A 17,314-nucleotide genomic window follows, 5' to 3' on the forward strand; every position below is an offset into this window, starting at 1 on the left:
AAAAAAAGGCAATGCGATGATGTCCAGATTAATGTGGGATTACTTTAAATAGGTGGGTTGATATTTTCTATGGAATCAATGGATTGTAATCGCTCTGTGGCATTATAACCTACTGGTTGTGGGATAAATGTTAGGTATGCTCTTCTATGAAAGGTAGGATAACACAAAAATAGTAAAATGTTATAAACCTAATAGAAAATGATTATAGATGCTTATGCCAAACCAATGTGATTTCCCCAGTGCAGAATTCAACTTGCAGCAATCAAAGGAAAACATATAAAAAGACTATGGTTCTTTACCAGTGGAATATGTGTCTGATGATGCAGAAAGTGTAATTAAATCTAGACAATGCACAAAGACTAAAAGGGTTGTGTGCTAGAAGCTTCCTCATCGAAACGTAAACAAATTCAATTCTCCGTGTGTGAATTATAATGGGAATTGGCTGCTTGCTGACTCAGAATAGTGAAAGTGATGACAGGTGATTGTAGCTATTTTAGTAACAAGGCTTCTATTCACAAAACAATTAGGCACGCTTAAATCCCTGTGGGATTCACCATGGGCAACACACCAAAGTTAAGAATAGCCAGAATCCAGCATTGCTGTCCCGGGATTAGGTTGTGAATAAAAGACCTGAACTGGGAGCAGAAATTTGCCGGAAGACAAACTGGTACGAGAGAATGTTATTGAGGTCCAGAGGTTTAAGCCAAAATGCTGTGCATTGTTGTCAGCTGTGACAATGTGGGGGCTTTACACTGGCACAGTTACATACAGCTGGAAAAAAATCCTTCGCAACTAGGGATCTGTTTCAGCTGGAGTTGGAATCGGAGCAGGATCAGGGAAGTTGCCAAAATACAGTGGACACAAGTCTTAAGGAGCTTCTGAAGATCAGGAGATCAAGTATCAAGGAGGAAAGATTACCGAGGGAATTACATCTGTAAAATAAGATAGTAGAATTCTCTGGCACTTACAGCGGTGTTAAAGGAAAGAAGGAAAGCCAGTTAACTCGTGGTGGATGATGGAGAATTGGTGGATATTATAGATGGATGCCACCGCAAATCCCACTAGAGTCTGCCATCGAGACTCCACATGAGTTCAAAGGTGAAACCAGTCTTGCTGGGATTCCCCAACATTTGACCAGAGAAATATTCTCCTAGGTCATGTAGAATCAGAGTCCCCATTTATTGAATAGGTGTTCTTGACCAGGAGAATGGAGAAAGTTTAAAATTTGTTCATGGCTTTTTTTCCTGATTTATGATTTTACTTTGAATTAGCTGTACATTGCATCATTTTTATAACATTTATGTTTTTAAATTTAATCTCTGAAATGGTAGATTGTTTAAAAAGTGTTAGAATGATGGGGTGGGAGATTGCAACCTTCACGTGGTCCACCCTGTTTCAACGAATGCAATCAATCTGGCATGCACAAATGGAAGATCAATCAGCACAAGTTGTCTTACAACTTAAGGAGGAGAGAGGGAGAAGAGAGGAAGAGAGATAGAGAGGAAGTAGAGAGGAAGAGAGAGAAGATGAAGAGAAGAGGAGAGAATATAAGAAGAAGACAAAAGAACGAAGACGAAAGAAGCACTCAGAAAAGATACGAGAAGCTCATACGAAGAAGAATACTACCGAAAGAAGCCGCAGAAGCATCATCACGCAAGAAGAAGCAACAATAATTCCTGAAGAAGAAGAATGCCCACCTGTGCAGTCCGTCTGTTTTTTTTATTTCGTTTTGTTCTTTGTCATGTCTGGGTTATTTTGTTTTGTTAGGTTGTGTGTGTGTGTGGGTGGGGTGGTAGAAACATGCTTTGGTCTCTTCCTTCGGGGGATGCGACTTTTTCTTCGTCCGTGTTCCCCGTCTCCGGCTGCGCTGAGGCCTAATGGCGGAGCTGGCGGCACCGAAGCTGTACAGCAGCGCGGCGGCAGCGGTGACCCGGCTCGGCCCTGGAGCGGTGGCGGCGGCAGCAGCGGCAGCGGAGACCCGGCTCGGCCCTGGAGCGGTGGCGGCGGCAGCAGCGGCAGCGGAGACCCGGCTCGGCCCTGGAGCGGTGGCGGCGGCAGCAGCGGCAGCGGAGACCTGACTCGGCACCGAAGCTGTGGCGGCGGCAGCGGCAGCAGCGGGGACCCGGCTCGGCCCTGGAGCTGTGGCGGCGGCAGCGGCAGCAGCGGAGACCTGACTCGGCACCGAAGCTGTGGCGGCGGCGGAGGAGACCCGGCTCGGCACCGGGGCTGTGGCGGCGGCGGCGGCAGCGGCGGAGGCCCGGCTCGGCCCTGGAGTTGTAGCGGGGGCGGCGGCAGCAGCGGAGACCCGGCTCGGCACCGAAGCTGTGGCGGCGGCGGCGGCAGCGGCGGCGGCGGAGACCCGACTCGGCCCTGGAGTTGTGGCGGAGGCAGCAACAGCAGCGGAGTTTGAACCGTCGCCTCGGCGCAGAGGGAGAACAAAGAGGGAAGAGACAGAGACTTTAAGATTTTTGCCTTCCACCACAGTGAGGAGGTGTTTGGTGAACTCACTGTGGTGGATGTTAAATTTGTGTTGATTGTGTGTTTTTGCCATTTTTTAAATTATATGTATGACTGCAGGGAAACAAAATTTCGTTCAGACCGAAAGGTCTGAATGACAATAAACCGAATCTAATCTAATCGAAGAAGAAGAAGAAGAAGAAGAAGAAGAAGAAGAAGAAGAAGAAGAAGAAGAGAGAAGAATAGAAAGACGAGAAGAATAAGAAAAAAGAAGAAGAGAAGAAGAAAGAAGAAGAAGAGAATAAGCAAAGAAAATCAGACGATAAAGAAGAAGAAACGAAGATCGACTCCATCCTAGCAAGACTCCGCCTCCTCCTCACCTCCGCGACTCCGCCTCCTCTCCTCCGCCGCCTCCCATCCTCCTCCGACCGCCCTCCCTCCTCTTCTCCTCCTCTCCTCCGCCTCCTCCTCCGCTCTCCTCCTCCCCCTCCTCCTCGCCTCTCTCCTCCCTCCTCTCCTCCTCCTTCTCCTCCGCCTCCTCCTCTCGCCTCCTCCGCCCTCCCCTCCTCCTCTCCTCCTCCCTCCGCCTCCTCCTCCTCGCCTCCTCCCTCCCTCCCTCCTCCTCCTCCTCCTCCTCCTCCTCCTCCTCCGTCCCCCTCCTCCTCCTCATCCTGCCTCCTCCTCCTCCTCCTCCTCCTCCGCTCCTCCCCCCTCCTCCTGCCTCCTCCCATCAGCGCATGACTCAGACGAAACAGAAAAGAAGAGAAGTGGCTCTACCCCCAGCCATGCCTTTTCTCAGAAGCTGTCAGGTGTTTTGAGGGTAGAATCTTGTGGTGCTCCATCTCAGCCAAGACACCACTGAGACTTCATTACGGCTGCCACCTGACTCTTGGCTCCAAAGAAACAATGGGCAAGTGCTGGAAGGAAGGAGCTGCTGATGGGGTTCTGGGCAACAGGCTAAATTGAGTGTGATATGGCCAATATTGTGCATTCTTTTTCTTTAAGAGTGTACATTCTGTCTCAGTTATAATACTGGCAGCTTCTTGACAATGTAAAATGGTGGCGCACCAATGGAGTTGCTGCCTTACGGCGCGAGAGACGCGGGTTCGATCCTGACTACCCATGACCACATAGGTTTTCCCCAGGAGTCCGGTTTCCTCCCACACTCCAAAGGTGCGCAGGTTTGTAGATTACTTGGCATGGTAAAATTGTAAATTGTCCCTAGTGTGCGTTGGATAGTGTTTATATGAGGGTGATCGCTGGTCGATGTCAACTCCGTGGCCTGCAGAGCCTGTTCCATGTTGTGTCATTCAATCAATCAATTCAATCCAATGGCACCAACCTACCTATTCATCAGTGCAGTTGGATTATCAGTAGCACCACTACTGCCTTGTTGGCAAGAGCAATCTTGCTCAGCTCGCCTCTGGGATTCAGCTCTTCATTATGTGTTAGGAGCAAAGTTGTAATGAGTGCAGTAAATAATTCTCCTGGTGTAAATAATGCAGGATAATTCCCCTGTTTACCCTTCAAGTTGTGCCATGGGAACTTTCATGTTCAGCCTAGAAGCAGAAGATCATTTTATAAAAATCCCAGTTGAGGGATATTATCTCCAGTGCAGCAATCATCCATGATACGTGGAATTGCAAGCTAAGCATAAAACCATACAGCACAGGAACAGGCCCTTCAGCCAGCAATATACAGGGTGAACATGATGTTAAACTAATTTCCTCTGCTTGCATGTGATCCATATCCCTCAGTTGAGGTTATCCACTTTGGTAACAAAAACAGGAAGGAAGATTATCTAAATGGCGTCATGTTGGGAAAAGGGAAAGCACAACGGGATCTGGGGGGTCCTTGTTCATCAGTCAATGAAAGTAAGCATGCAGGTACAGCAGGCAGTAATGAAAGCGAATGGCATGTTGGCCTTCATAACAAGAGGGGTTGAGTAGAGAAGCAAAGAGGTCCTCTGCAGTTGTACAGGGCCTTAGTGAGACCACACCTGGAGTATTGTGTGCAGTTTTGATCCCCAAATTTGAGAAAGGACATTCTTGTTATTAAGCGAGTGCAGCGTAGGTTTACAAGGTTAATTCCCGGGATGGTGGGACTGTCAATGCTGAGAGACTGGAGTGGCTGAGCTTGTACACTCTGGAGTTTAGAAGGTTGAGAGGGGATCTTATTGAAACATTTAAGATTATTAAGGGTTTGGACATGCTAGAGGCAGGAAACATGTTCCCACTGTTGGAGGAGTCCAGAAACATGGGCCTCAGTTTAAGAATAAGGGGTAAGCCATTTAGAACGGAGACGAGGAAACACTTGTTCACACAGAGTTGTGAGTCTGTGGAATTCTCTGCCTCTAAGGGCGGTGGAGGCCGGTCCTCTGGATACTTTCAAGAGAGAGCTAGATAGGGCTCTTAAAGATAGCAGAGTCAGGGGATATGAAGAGAAGGGAGGAACGGGGTACTGATTGTGGATGATCAGCCACGATCATATTGAATGGCGGTGCTGGCTTGAAGGGCCGAATGGCCTACTCCTGCACCTATTATCTATCCCTTGCATATCCCTGTGTCTATCTAAACACGTGTGGGAAGGGACTACACCGCTGGTTTACACCGAAGATCGACACCTCATATTTAGTTTGGGCAACTGACAACACAGCGGTATGGTATGAATTTATGATTTCTCTAATTTTAAGTAACCCATGCATTCCCACTCTCTCCGCCCCTCCCCCACCCTAGTCTTCCTGCTTGTTTCGCTGTTTGTATCCCTTCATTATCACCTCCTCCACAGCCAGCAATAGACCATTGTTGGCTCCTAGGCCATTCGTGTCAGATCTGATTTATTCTGTACCTTTTCATACCTCTAGTTTCCCTCTCCCCTGACTCTCAGTCTGAATAAGGGTCTTGACACGAAACATTACCTATTCCTTTTCTCCAGAGATGCTGCCTGACCCACTGAGTATTCCATCATTTTGTGTCTATCGTCTGTCCATCTAATCACCACTGAAAAGTCACTATCAAATCCACCTCCACCATTATCCCTGACAATGCACCACTCTCTATGCCTAAAACTTGCCCTGTACATCATATACTTATTAAAAGTCTGATCTTGTATGCGTGTGTATTTGTTTGTGTGTTTATTTCTTTGTGTATAATCACATCTTCTCGAAAAAACGACGCGCTTACGGTAAAAATTTTACATATTCCGGTAGATATTTTCCATGGAGTCCAAAATCATCTTATCTGAAAAAAAACCATACTTTATTTCTGCACCGGGAACCGGGAGCCGTGAGCCGCGAGCCGGAAGCGAGGGAGTATTGCGTTTGGGAACCAGAACCCTGTGTCAATTCGCCGACCCCTCAAACTCTACCCCCCTCTCTCTGTGCCCCCCATCTCTTGCTGCCCCCCTCCCACTCCCTCTCTGCCCCCCACGTGGGGGCTGCGGGTAGGGGACGTGTGCGTGGGGGAACGTGGGTCTAGTCTCTTATAAACTTTGCTTCTCTCACTTTAAAGCTGTGCCCTCTAGGAAAAAGGCTAAAGTGAAACTTGAACCTTCTGATTCAGAAATAAGAAGGCAAACAATAAACAATTCAATATGTCAAACCAATCCCATTTTGATTATACAATTTTTTTATCTTAATTTCTGCACATTAAGCGTTATCTCAAAACAATCCAACTATCAACTCCAATAGGATTGGGTTACATCCCTTTCCCATTGGTTTTCCCTTTCAATAATAGTTTTGTTTTGTTTAAGTTTAGAGATACTGTGCAGAAACAGGCCCTTTGGCCCACCGGGTCCACACCAAACAGCAATACCCGCACATTAACACTATCCTACACACACTAGGGACAATTTTACATTGATACCAAGCCAATTAACACTATAAACCTGTGTGTCTTTGGAGTGTAGGAAGAAACCGAAGATCTCGGTGAAAACCCACAAGAACGGGGAGAACGTACAGCATCTCCAGAGATGATGCCTGACCTGGTGATTTGGTGTCGTTTTTTGTAAACCAGTATCTGTAATTCCATGTGTCCTCAATTCTATGCAACTTGATACTATGGGAACCAAGTTTCACATCTGCGAATTCATCAAGGACACAAAATGTACGGGATAGTGCTGATAATACTGGGTTGTTCTTCCTGTTTTATTATTTGTAAATAAAGTTGAAATTGATATAGTGATCTTGTAAAAATGCATTCTATATTAGATTCACGGTTATGCAGGTGCAATCTTGTTAATTTAAACAAATCTCACACAAACGGTATATGTTATGATGCTGTAAAACACTAAGGTGGAGGAACTCAGTGGGTTAGGCAGTATTGCACAAGAAACTAGAAATGCGATGGTTCGCTGTTTGGACCCGAAATGTCACTTATCCATTACTTCCACAGGTGCTGCCTGACTCACTGAGTTCCTCCAGTACCTTGTGTTTTGCTCTGGATCGCAGCATCTGCACAACGTTTATCTCTATGTTCCCACTAATGTAAGGCCTAGATAGAGTGGATGTGGAGAGGATGTTTCCAGTCGTGGGAGGGTCTAGGAGGGGGGTGGTGAGGGGGAGGGGATGTGGTGCGGGGGGATGGGTTGGTGCGGGGTGGGGGGTTGGTGCGGGGTGGGGGGTGTGGAGGAGGCGGTGGTATGGGGGAGGGGGTGGTGTGGGGGTGGGGGTTCGGGTGTTGTGGGAGGGGGTAAGGGGAAGAGCAGGAGAGTGTTAAAGGGGAGTGTGGGTGCGTGGGGGAAGGAGGGGTGTAAAGGGAGGAGGGGGAAGGGGGGAGGGGGGGTGGAGGAGAAGGCGTTGTGTGGGGAGGAGGGACAGGGGGGAAGGGGGTGTGGGGGGGGGGTAGAGGGACTTCACTCAGCGGCCACCAGCTGCAGCACCACACTGCACGACTCCACACAGCGGCTTTCCCGACTCCACACAGCTGCTTTCTGGCTGAATGGCCTAATGTCATAGTCATGTTATCTAGCGTAGTTTTGTGTATCACGTGACCGAATATGTCAATTACATACTTCATAACTTCAACTTCCCAACTCCAATAATGTTGTTTTAAGTTAAATCAAACAATTTAATTGCAGTAATATCATAGTAATATCCAATTGAAATTACATTGGCTTCTTGAACATTCATTACTGAGGGTGAGGAACTGGTTAAATGTATGTACGAGCTGAACTACATTCCTGTAAACTGGGCACTCTGAAGTGGCTGAAGGCAAGTTGCTGGTGGGACTAGGTGCGGGAACAGAGCATTGCCAGTTAATTTTATCTGCATTCCAGAGTGAGCGATAGAGAGAGAGTTGGCCAAAGGCAGGGGGTGGGGGGGGGGGGGGGAGGGGGGAGGGTTACTCTTTCACTTCACAGTGATGTGATGTGAAATCCCAGCATTGAACTCAGCTGGGCAGTCAGCCAAACACTCCAGCACTTTCGCACAACCACCAAATATATCTACATAGCAGCATGCACTGAACTCATTTGACATCGATGAACGCTCTCAAGATATACAGTAGCATTCGCAAAATATTTCTAGCTTTTAAGGTATTATTCATCCACAGCGTGATACTTCAGATGTCACTGTAACCCTTGAGATAGTCTGGAACATAGCTCAGCACTTGAGATAGATTGGCACCCTGACTAATCTCTTTTCAGCCTCTTCCACTTATGGAAGAGGCTGTGCAATCTGGCTCACCCAAGGAGCTTATCTTGATGTATTTTCTTTCCCGCTCTTATTCCAGCTCTTGACTTTTCTGCCTAACACCTGTTTTTTAGCACCTCAGGGAACAGGGGAGAATACATCACCAGACATTTGGGCAATGCACAGAGTCTGGGAGGAAACAGGGTCCCTCTTTTCAACACCTGGGACAGCAGATTCACTGGACCCCCCCCCCCCCCCCCCCTGCCTCCATAAGATAGAAGCCAACAGCAGGAGCAAATGTAGGCCATTCGGCCCTTCGAGCCTGCTTCACAATTGAATACAATTGTGGCAAATCATCTACATGAACTCCACATTCCCAATCCCTCCTCATATCTCTTGATGTCTGCTATCTGTCTCCTTAAATATATTTGGCAACTTGACATCCATTAACGTCTATGATACAGAGTTTCTTAGATTCCACACTGAAGACTTTTTAGCTTAGTTTAGTTTAGTTTAGTTTAGTTTCGAGAAACAGTGCAGAAACTGGCATTTGGCCCACCAAGTCTGGTCATGGGGAGAATATACACATTCCATATAGACATCACCCACAGTCAGGATTTAACCCAGTCCTAACTTTTCTCCTCTACTCAATCCTAAATCTCTTATCCCACATGCTAAGACCATGACCCTTGGCTTTACAAATTTCAGCCAGAACAACCTTTCCACATATATTAGGTGTAGCCCTGACAGAATTTGGTGTATTTTAGTGGAATCCTGTCTCATTCGTTCAAATCCTAGTGTATACAGACCAATTTAACCAACTTCCCCCTCAAATAATAACCCTGCCATTCCAGAAATAAGGACAGTGAATCTTTGTGGCACTCATTCATCAAATGAAGAGAATATAATTGCACACATTATTCCAGGTGTTGTCTCACCAGGACCTAACAGTGGCTGTTACAAGACATCCATCCTCCTGCAATCAAAATCTTTTGTAGTGAAAGGCCTAGGTTACCCTTGTAAATGCCTACTGCAACTGCATGTTTGCTTCCATTCACTACTCATGCCCACTTTTGCATCAGCCTTTTCCAATCTATCATTGTTTAAATAATACCCTCCCTGGTTGTTTTTATTACTGAGTGAATAACTTTGTGCCCATGTAACCCTAAACTCTCATCTATTCATAAACTTAGCAGACAAGATACAGAATTGAAGAAAGTTACAACCTACCTAAATCACTTCTATGCAAGGCAGCATATCCTACACCTGAACCATGCTTTTTAAGATGAGCTATTTTCTGGACGTAATATAAATGTAGTTTGTTTGGTGAGTAAGTTTGCTGACGAGCATCAAAAGATACAGTGGGATATCGATCAGCTGCATAAATGGGAGGAGAAATGGTGGATGTAGTTTAACCTACACAAAGTGTGAAGTGTTGCACTTTGGGAGGTTGAATGTGAGGACAATTAATGGCAAGACCAAAGACACTACAGCGAGCAAGATAGCCCACTCGACGAAACAAACGTAGTAGGGTCATGAGCAGATTCATGGGTAATCTTCGGCCCCATTTCCATAACCGGCTTCCGTTTCCGCACTCCTATCCAAAGATCTTTGCTCCTATCTTTGCTTTGGCCATGGAGTCCACATCTACTAGTGTTGCATACTGCTCTGCTGTAAATTGCTTCAATCGCCAATGTAGGAGACCCGACTTGTCTTTCTTCAGGTTCTCCATTAAGGAGGAAAGGTAAGAAACCATTTATTACTTTCTATGGCCTATTGAAAATGTTATTTAGCCTGTTCAGTCTCTCACTGTAGGTTAGATCTTAGAGCTCAGATAGTCGAGTCCTCGTGGCAACATCCTCTTAAAAATCTTCTCCTCAAAAGCATTTTCATTCTGCCTCTTTCTTCCTCTCTGTTATTTAATTCAGAATAAGAACATATTGACTCTGTTTTGTACTGAAAATGTTAATAAGCCTGCCCGAACTCTCACTATAGCTCAGAACTTAGAGCGGAGCGCTCCCCTTTGTCTCAGGTACAGTCGAGTCCTCATGGCAACATACTGGTAAAAAGACATTTTTAAAAAAACGTTAAAAAAAAGAAAATCTTAAAAAAAACATTAAAAAAGAAAATTAACAGAATTATAATTTATTGATATATTAATCATCAACAAAAAAATAACAGAATTATGAATTAACAGAATTATGAATAATGGGTCTAACACTAAATCACACACACAAACTGTTCCCCCGCAATGCTGATTACACTGCGAGAGGGATTTACAAAGTTGGATCGGGTTAACTAAAATGACTACACGTCAGCCCATTGGTTTTAGCAGGCGTGCACTACCTTGCTTGTTACAGCATCTTTGGACAAGACCCTTAGCAGCATTGATGTTTTTGTTACTGTTTCCCTGCCATGCTGAGGCCAGGTGCCATATAACCATATAACCATATAACCATATAACAATTATAGCACGGAAACAGGCCATCTCGGCCCTACAAGTCCGTGCCGAACAATTATTTTCCCCTAGTCCCATCTACCTGCACTCAGACCATAACCCTCCATTCCTTTCCCGTCCATATACCTATCCAATTTATTTTTAAATGATAAAATCGAACCTGCCTCCACCACTTCCACTGGAAGCTCATTCCACACAGCTACCACTCTCTGAGCAAAGAAGTTCCCCCTCATGTTACCCCTAAACTTCTGTCCCTTAATTCTGAAGTCATGTCCTCTTGTTTGGATCTTCCCTACTCTCAATGGGAAAAGCTTGTCCACGTCAACTCTGTCTATCCTTCTCATCATTTTAAAGACCTCTGTCAAGTCCCCCCTTAACCTTCTGTGCTCCAAAGAATAAAGACCTAACTTATTCAACCTTTCTCTGTAACTTAGTTGCTGAAACCCAACTCCTCAAATACTTTCTCATACCTGCCCCTTGACCACAACCCCACAGACGAACACCAGCCCATCATCTCCCAAACTGTTAGAAGAAGGGGCTTGATCCAAAATGTCACCTATCCATGTTTTCCTGAAATGCTGCCATCTATACATTGATATGTGACTATGCAGACAAGATTAGACATGTAGAACTGTTCTGAACATCACACTGTTCTGTCTTCTCCTGCAGTCAACATTATCAATGACTTTGCATGAAAGAAAAGCCTTTCAAATGAATGTATGTTATCCACAATCAATGCACATCATCACATTTGTCTGCAATGCTTCACTAATAAGATAGCACTCAGCACACTCCGGGGATTGAAACCAGATGTTGTCTCTTACAGAGAGCCAGTATGACGAAAGTGGTCTAAATGGTCCCATTCTGAATTATTATATGCAGGAGAAGACAGATGTCCAGAATCTTGTCTAATCTTATCTGCATATTCACATATCAATATAGATGAGACAGCTATCGAAAGAGTATTTGATGTTAGTGCCATTTGTCACAAATATAGCTATCTTTCCATTAATGTAATGTATCCCATTACTGCAATATGGCTCAGTTCTATGGCTCAAATCTATAAACGACATATATCATATTGTAATTTACTTTAATGCAGTAGAGAGATGAGTTACAGAAGAACTGAGTGGCAGTGAGAACCATAGCGTGCATTGACTGGTGATGCTGCTTTTCATCTTCATAGGTGTATCAGCATTGGTTGGTGAATGTGGGGCAGTGGATTCAGTATGAAGACTTTAATTCCATGTGTTTACCTTCCATTAATCAGAAGGACATCTGGCTTATACCATATTCTGAGGATGTAGGAGATGAAATTGGATTCATACGTATCCATTGTTGGGTGCTGCAGGAATTTGCGTGAATTCAATATACTCTCTATTCACATTCATATTTATGGCATGGGTATCAAGTCTTGTGTTGAGGCTGATACCAAGTCAAAGTACAGAGTAGATGGATTAGTGGGCAATATGATTTGAAGATAGATCTCAATTTGGGAAATCATTGCTATAGCTATAACTCCTTTTGCTACATGCTATCACACCTTCTCTCTTATGGGGTTTTGCATTTCCTCCAGTCCTTTGGGGAATTGGTGGTGAGTGATGGAGAGACAGTACACTGAGCAGTACCTGAGGTTAATGGTGTTGTTGGTCAGATAAGCCATTTGAAGATGCAGCATTAATAAAGAGAAGGCTGGAGAAAGGGTTTGAGAGGGAAAGTTAGATCAGCCATGATTGAACGGTGGAGTAGCTTTGATGGGCTGAATGACCTAATTTTATTCCTATAACCTATGAATTTCTGAACTTATGAATAGACCTTCACCACTAATGTGCTACCACTGCAATTGTGGCAATGCTGCATCCAATCCAGAGTAATCCGAACTGGGATACATAGAAACATAGAAATTAGGTGCAGGAGTAGGCCATTCGGCCCTTCAAGCCTGCACCGCCATTCAATATGATCATGGCTGATCATCCAACTCAGTATCCTGTACCTGCCTTCTCTCCATACCCCCTGATCCATTTAGCCACAAGGGCCACATCTAACTCCCTCTTAACTGGCCTCAACTACCTTCTGTAGCAGAGAATTCCAGAGATTCACCACTCTCTGTGTGAAAAATGTTTTTCTCATCTCGGTCCTAAAATATTTCCCCCTTATCCTTAAACTGTGACCCCTTGTTCTGGACTTCCCCAACATCGGGAACAATCTTCCTGCATCTAGCCTGTCCAACCCCTTAAGAATTTTGTAAGTTTCTATAAGATCCCCCCTCAATCTTCTAAATTCTAGCGAGTACAAGCCGAGTCTATCCAGTCTTTCTTCATATGGAAGTCCTGCCATCCCAGGAATCAGTCTGGTGAACCTTCTCTGTACTCCCTCTATGGCAAAAATGTCTTTTCTCAGAATAGGAGACCAAAACTGTACGCAATACTCCAGGTGTGGTCTCACCAAGACCCTGTACAACTGCAGTAGAACCTCCCTGCTCTTATACTCAAATCATTTTGCTATGAATGCTAACATACCATTCGCTTTCTTCACTGCCTGCTGCACCCGGTTACCCTGGTTATTTGCTCCTGCTGCAATCCAAGCAAACATCTCTGGAACCTCCAGGCTGCTGCAGATATATTTTCCATCTTTCTTCTTTTGTCAAGCCCTGCAGTATTATCTCTGTAGCCCATTCATACCTACATTTTGCTATTCTTCAGTGCCAGGCAGCCATCCGGAACAATTGCCCTGCACCTGCTCATCCACAATGGAACTAACCTTTTATTCAGAATATTCAGAAGACAATACAGCATTGGTTTGTTCTTTGCAGTACAGAGTGCAACACATATGCAACACAGTCCTTGCTTTGTTTCGAAAGCTATAGAATTTTGCCTCCAAAGTGACTCCAAGAAGAAGAATGGAGGTGCACGGAACTGTAGATGCTTACATTTTGTGCAGGACTCAAAATGCTGGAGTAACTCAATGGATCAGGCAGCATCTGTGGAGGGAATGGGCAGTTAACATTTCAGGTTGGGACCCATCATGGAACAACCAAGATATCACCTATCCATTCCCTCCATCAATGCTGCCTGACCTGCTAAATTACTCCAGCACTTTGTGTTTTAAGAGGAAGAAATTATGATCCATGCATGAAAGCTGCCATCATTCATTCCTCAGCTGCCAGCAAATTCCAACTGGCTGTAGTGTTATTCTGTAAAACGTTGTAATCCTGCTGAGGAACTTAGCAAAGAACTCGGTCTTGAGCCACACAGAGGATCTGGGATCTAGTTGTCAACTTAGCAAACAAGTATCCCTCTGTATATTGTACAACCAGTAAATGGAAAACATGTACAAGAGTGTTATAATGCTCTTAAGCAGTGGGTGTTTCAGTAAATTGTACTTTTTTTTCTCTTTCAGGATTGGCAATGAAAAGTAACATCATTGTACTTCCAGCAATGATTAGCTCTACCTTTTCTTCAGTGTGCTTTGCTTGGAACTGATATTGAAAAGCACTGTTGCTCTGAATGGCAGCAGTCTCCCACAGCATTAGAGTGGGCGACAGACCATTCTGGCATGTTAACAGAGAGTCTAAGTCTGAGAAAACAACTCCCAGGAGCCAAGTACTTCTCAACATTTATATAGAAAAAAATTATTAGTGTCGGTGGCATCAACAAGCACACGATCTTGGCCATTTTATTGTAATTTACCATCCCCACGCTAACCCGCTTAAATGACTCTCCACTCTGAATGCAGGGGAGTGAAGATGTTTGTTTTCCATTAATGAATTAATCAAAGAATCGAAAACACACAATGTTTTCGGTAGATTGAGGATCTGTATATGAAATGACTGAACAACAAGAATTTTCAGCATTGTAGATGATTGAGTAATTTAAATTTAGAAAGATTTATGACTACCTGAAATTGCATATGATGTTAATCTGTACGATCCTTGAAATACTGACAAGTATTCGTAAAGATCTCTCAAACACCTAGTTAATCTGTCGTACTAATAATGTAGAATCCCATTGGCACTGAGCTTTGAAATTGGACAATACACATCCTTCATTAGAGCTTGGAAGAATTTGTACGAAGGAACTGCAGATGCTGGTTTAAACCAAAGATAGAGACAAAAAGCTGGGCTAACTCAGCGGGACAGGCAGCATCTCTGGAGAGAAGGAATGGGTGACATTTCGGGTTGAGACCTTCTTCAGACTGGTTAGGGATAAGAGAAACGAGAGATATAGACGGTGATTTGGGGAGATAAAGAACAATAAATGAAAGATTTGCAAAAAAGTAACGATGATATAGGAAACAGGCCATTGTTAGCTGTTTGTAGGGTGAAAATGAGAAGCTAGTGCGACTTGGTTGGGGGAGGTATAGAGAGAGAGGGAATGCCTGGGCTATCTGAAGTGAGATAAATCAATATTCATACCACTGGGCTGTAAGCTGCCCAAGCAAAATATGAGATGTTGTTCCTCCAATTTGCATTTAGCCTCATTCTGACAATGGAGGAGACTGAGGACAGAAAGGTCTGTGTAGGAATGGGAAGGAGAATTAAAGTATCTAGCAACTGGGAGATCAGGTTGGTTCAGCCGGGCTGAGTGAAGGTGTTCCGTGAAACGATCGCCCAGTCTGCGTTTGGTCTCGGTGATGTAAAAGAGTTCACATTTGAACAATGGATACAGTAGGTGATGTTGGAGGAGGTGCAAGTGAACCTCTGCCTAACCTGAAATTACTGACGGGATCCCTGGACAGAGTGGAGGGAGGAGGTATAGCGACAGGTGTTGCATCTTCTGCGGTTGCAGGGGAAGGTACCTGGGGAGGGGGTGGTTTGGGTGTGAAGGGATGAGTTAACCAGGGAGTTGTGGAGGGAACGGTCTCTGCAGAAGGCGGAAAGGGGTGGAGTTGGAAAAACGTGGCTAGTGGTGGAGTTGGCGGAAATTTTTGAGGATTACATGTTGTATGCAACGGCTGATGGGGTGGAAGGTAAAGACTAGGGGGACTCCATCTCTATTGCGACTAGGGGAAGGAGGAGCAAGGGTAGAGCTGCAGGGTACCGAGGAGACATGAGTGAGGGCCTCATCTATGATGGGAGAGGGGAACCCCCATTCCCTAAAGAATGAGGACATCTCAGATGGCCCTGCATGGAACACCGCATTTTGGGCGCAGATGCGGCGTAGACGAAGGAATTGGGAGTAGGGAGTCTTTGCAGGGTGGGACAAATTGTAGTCAAGATCGTTGTTGCAGTCAGTGGGTTTGTTATAGAGCTTAGAAGTAGTTTATTGGTTGTGAAGCCCATGAGGAAATTCTGAAAGGCATATGAAAGATGCCACTCAAATACACCTTTTTTACCCGTTCTTATTGCCATAGTACTATGCTTTGTAAAATATGACAGGGAAAATCACAAATAAATATTGTAAAATAGTAATAATAATTTGACATCATGAAACAATGCTATTACAGTAAGCGAATGATAGGAAAATCATCCCTGTTATGAAGTTAGTAACCACTGCTTCTTCTATATGCGCTGGGATGCATCAACAGTGATGTGACCTGGGGTCATCGGGTGTTTTGGGTCTCACAACATCAGACACCCTCGCCCAGGTGACCCAGCCGGGTTTGATCAAGCCCCGACTTGCGTCCCAGCAGCACCCACCCACGGATCAGCCCTCCTAATCCAAAGCCACCCAGTGGCTTTCTCTGCGGCTTCGCTAGCGGATTGAATGGCCCTCTCCTTTGCCAGCCCCGTAATGCCCAACTGGTTGAGGACTTTGCAGAGTGAGTGTCCTGCAAAGCCTCTCCAGCCCACCTCTATGGGCTCATAGTGTGGCTTCCAGCCGCTGTCCTGGCACATCTCCACCAGTTCACAAGTAACCACAAATGAACATCGTTGGCATAAAATAGTTCAAAACAATAGACAATAGACAATAGGTGCAGGAGTAGGCCATTCGGCCCTTCGAGCCAGCACCGCCATTCAATGTGATCATGGCTGATCATCCCCAATCAGTACCCCGTTCCTGCCTTCTCCCCATATCCCCTGACTCCGCTATTTTTAAGAGCCCTATCTAGCTCACTCTTGAAAGCATCCAGAGAACCTGCCTCCACCGCCCTCTGAGGCAGAGAATTCCAAAGACTCACCACTCTCTGTGAGAAAAAGTGTTTCCTCGTATCTGTTCTAAATGGCTTACACCTTATTCTTAAACTGTGGCCCCCGGTTCTGGACTACCCCAACATCGGGAACATGTTTCCTGCCTCTAGCGTGTCCAAACCCTTAACAATCTTATATGTTTCAATGAGATCCCCTCTAATCCTTCTAAACTCCAGAGTGTACAAGCCCAGCTGCTCCTTTCTCTCAGCATATGACAGTCCCGCCATCCCGGGAATTAACCTTGAAACCTACGCTGCACTCCCTCAATAGCAAGAATGTCCTTCCTCAAATTAGGGGACCAAAACTGTACACAATACTCCAGGTGTGGTCTCACTAGGGCTCTGTACAACTGCACAAGGACCTCTTTGCTCCTATATTCGATTCGAAAACATTCTTTGAAAGTATATGAAAGATGCACAGATATTGGATTTTTAACTGGATCTATTTTGATAATGTTTATGGTATTAACGCCCAATGAAGGTGGCAACCAAGAATAATCACAGAATCAGAATCAGTTCCTAAAGGCGGCTGCTGCCAGATATGGTTGTTTCTGCATCTTTCCTGTAAGGAAGAGTGGGAAGGCATCACAATCTTATTCATCATCTTAAACATAACAACCTCCACTTGGACTGTTTTCCCT

General features: G+C 45.1%; 1 long non-coding RNA gene across 1 annotated transcript; it reads left to right on the forward strand.

The window, feature by feature from the left end:
• Positions 1–599: 599 nt before the first annotated feature.
• Positions 600–14,334, forward strand: LOC116971694. The gene is made up of 2 exons (XR_004411561.1): positions 600–667; positions 13,944–14,334. It is a non-coding gene; the product is annotated as an uncharacterized LOC116971694 (long non-coding RNA).
• Positions 14,335–17,314: the final 2,980 nt, after the last annotated feature.

Source organism: Amblyraja radiata, chromosome 4 (assembly GCF_010909765.2).
Source record: "Amblyraja radiata isolate CabotCenter1 chromosome 4, sAmbRad1.1.pri, whole genome shotgun sequence".
Taxonomy (NCBI): domain Eukaryota; kingdom Metazoa; phylum Chordata; class Chondrichthyes; order Rajiformes; family Rajidae; genus Amblyraja; species Amblyraja radiata.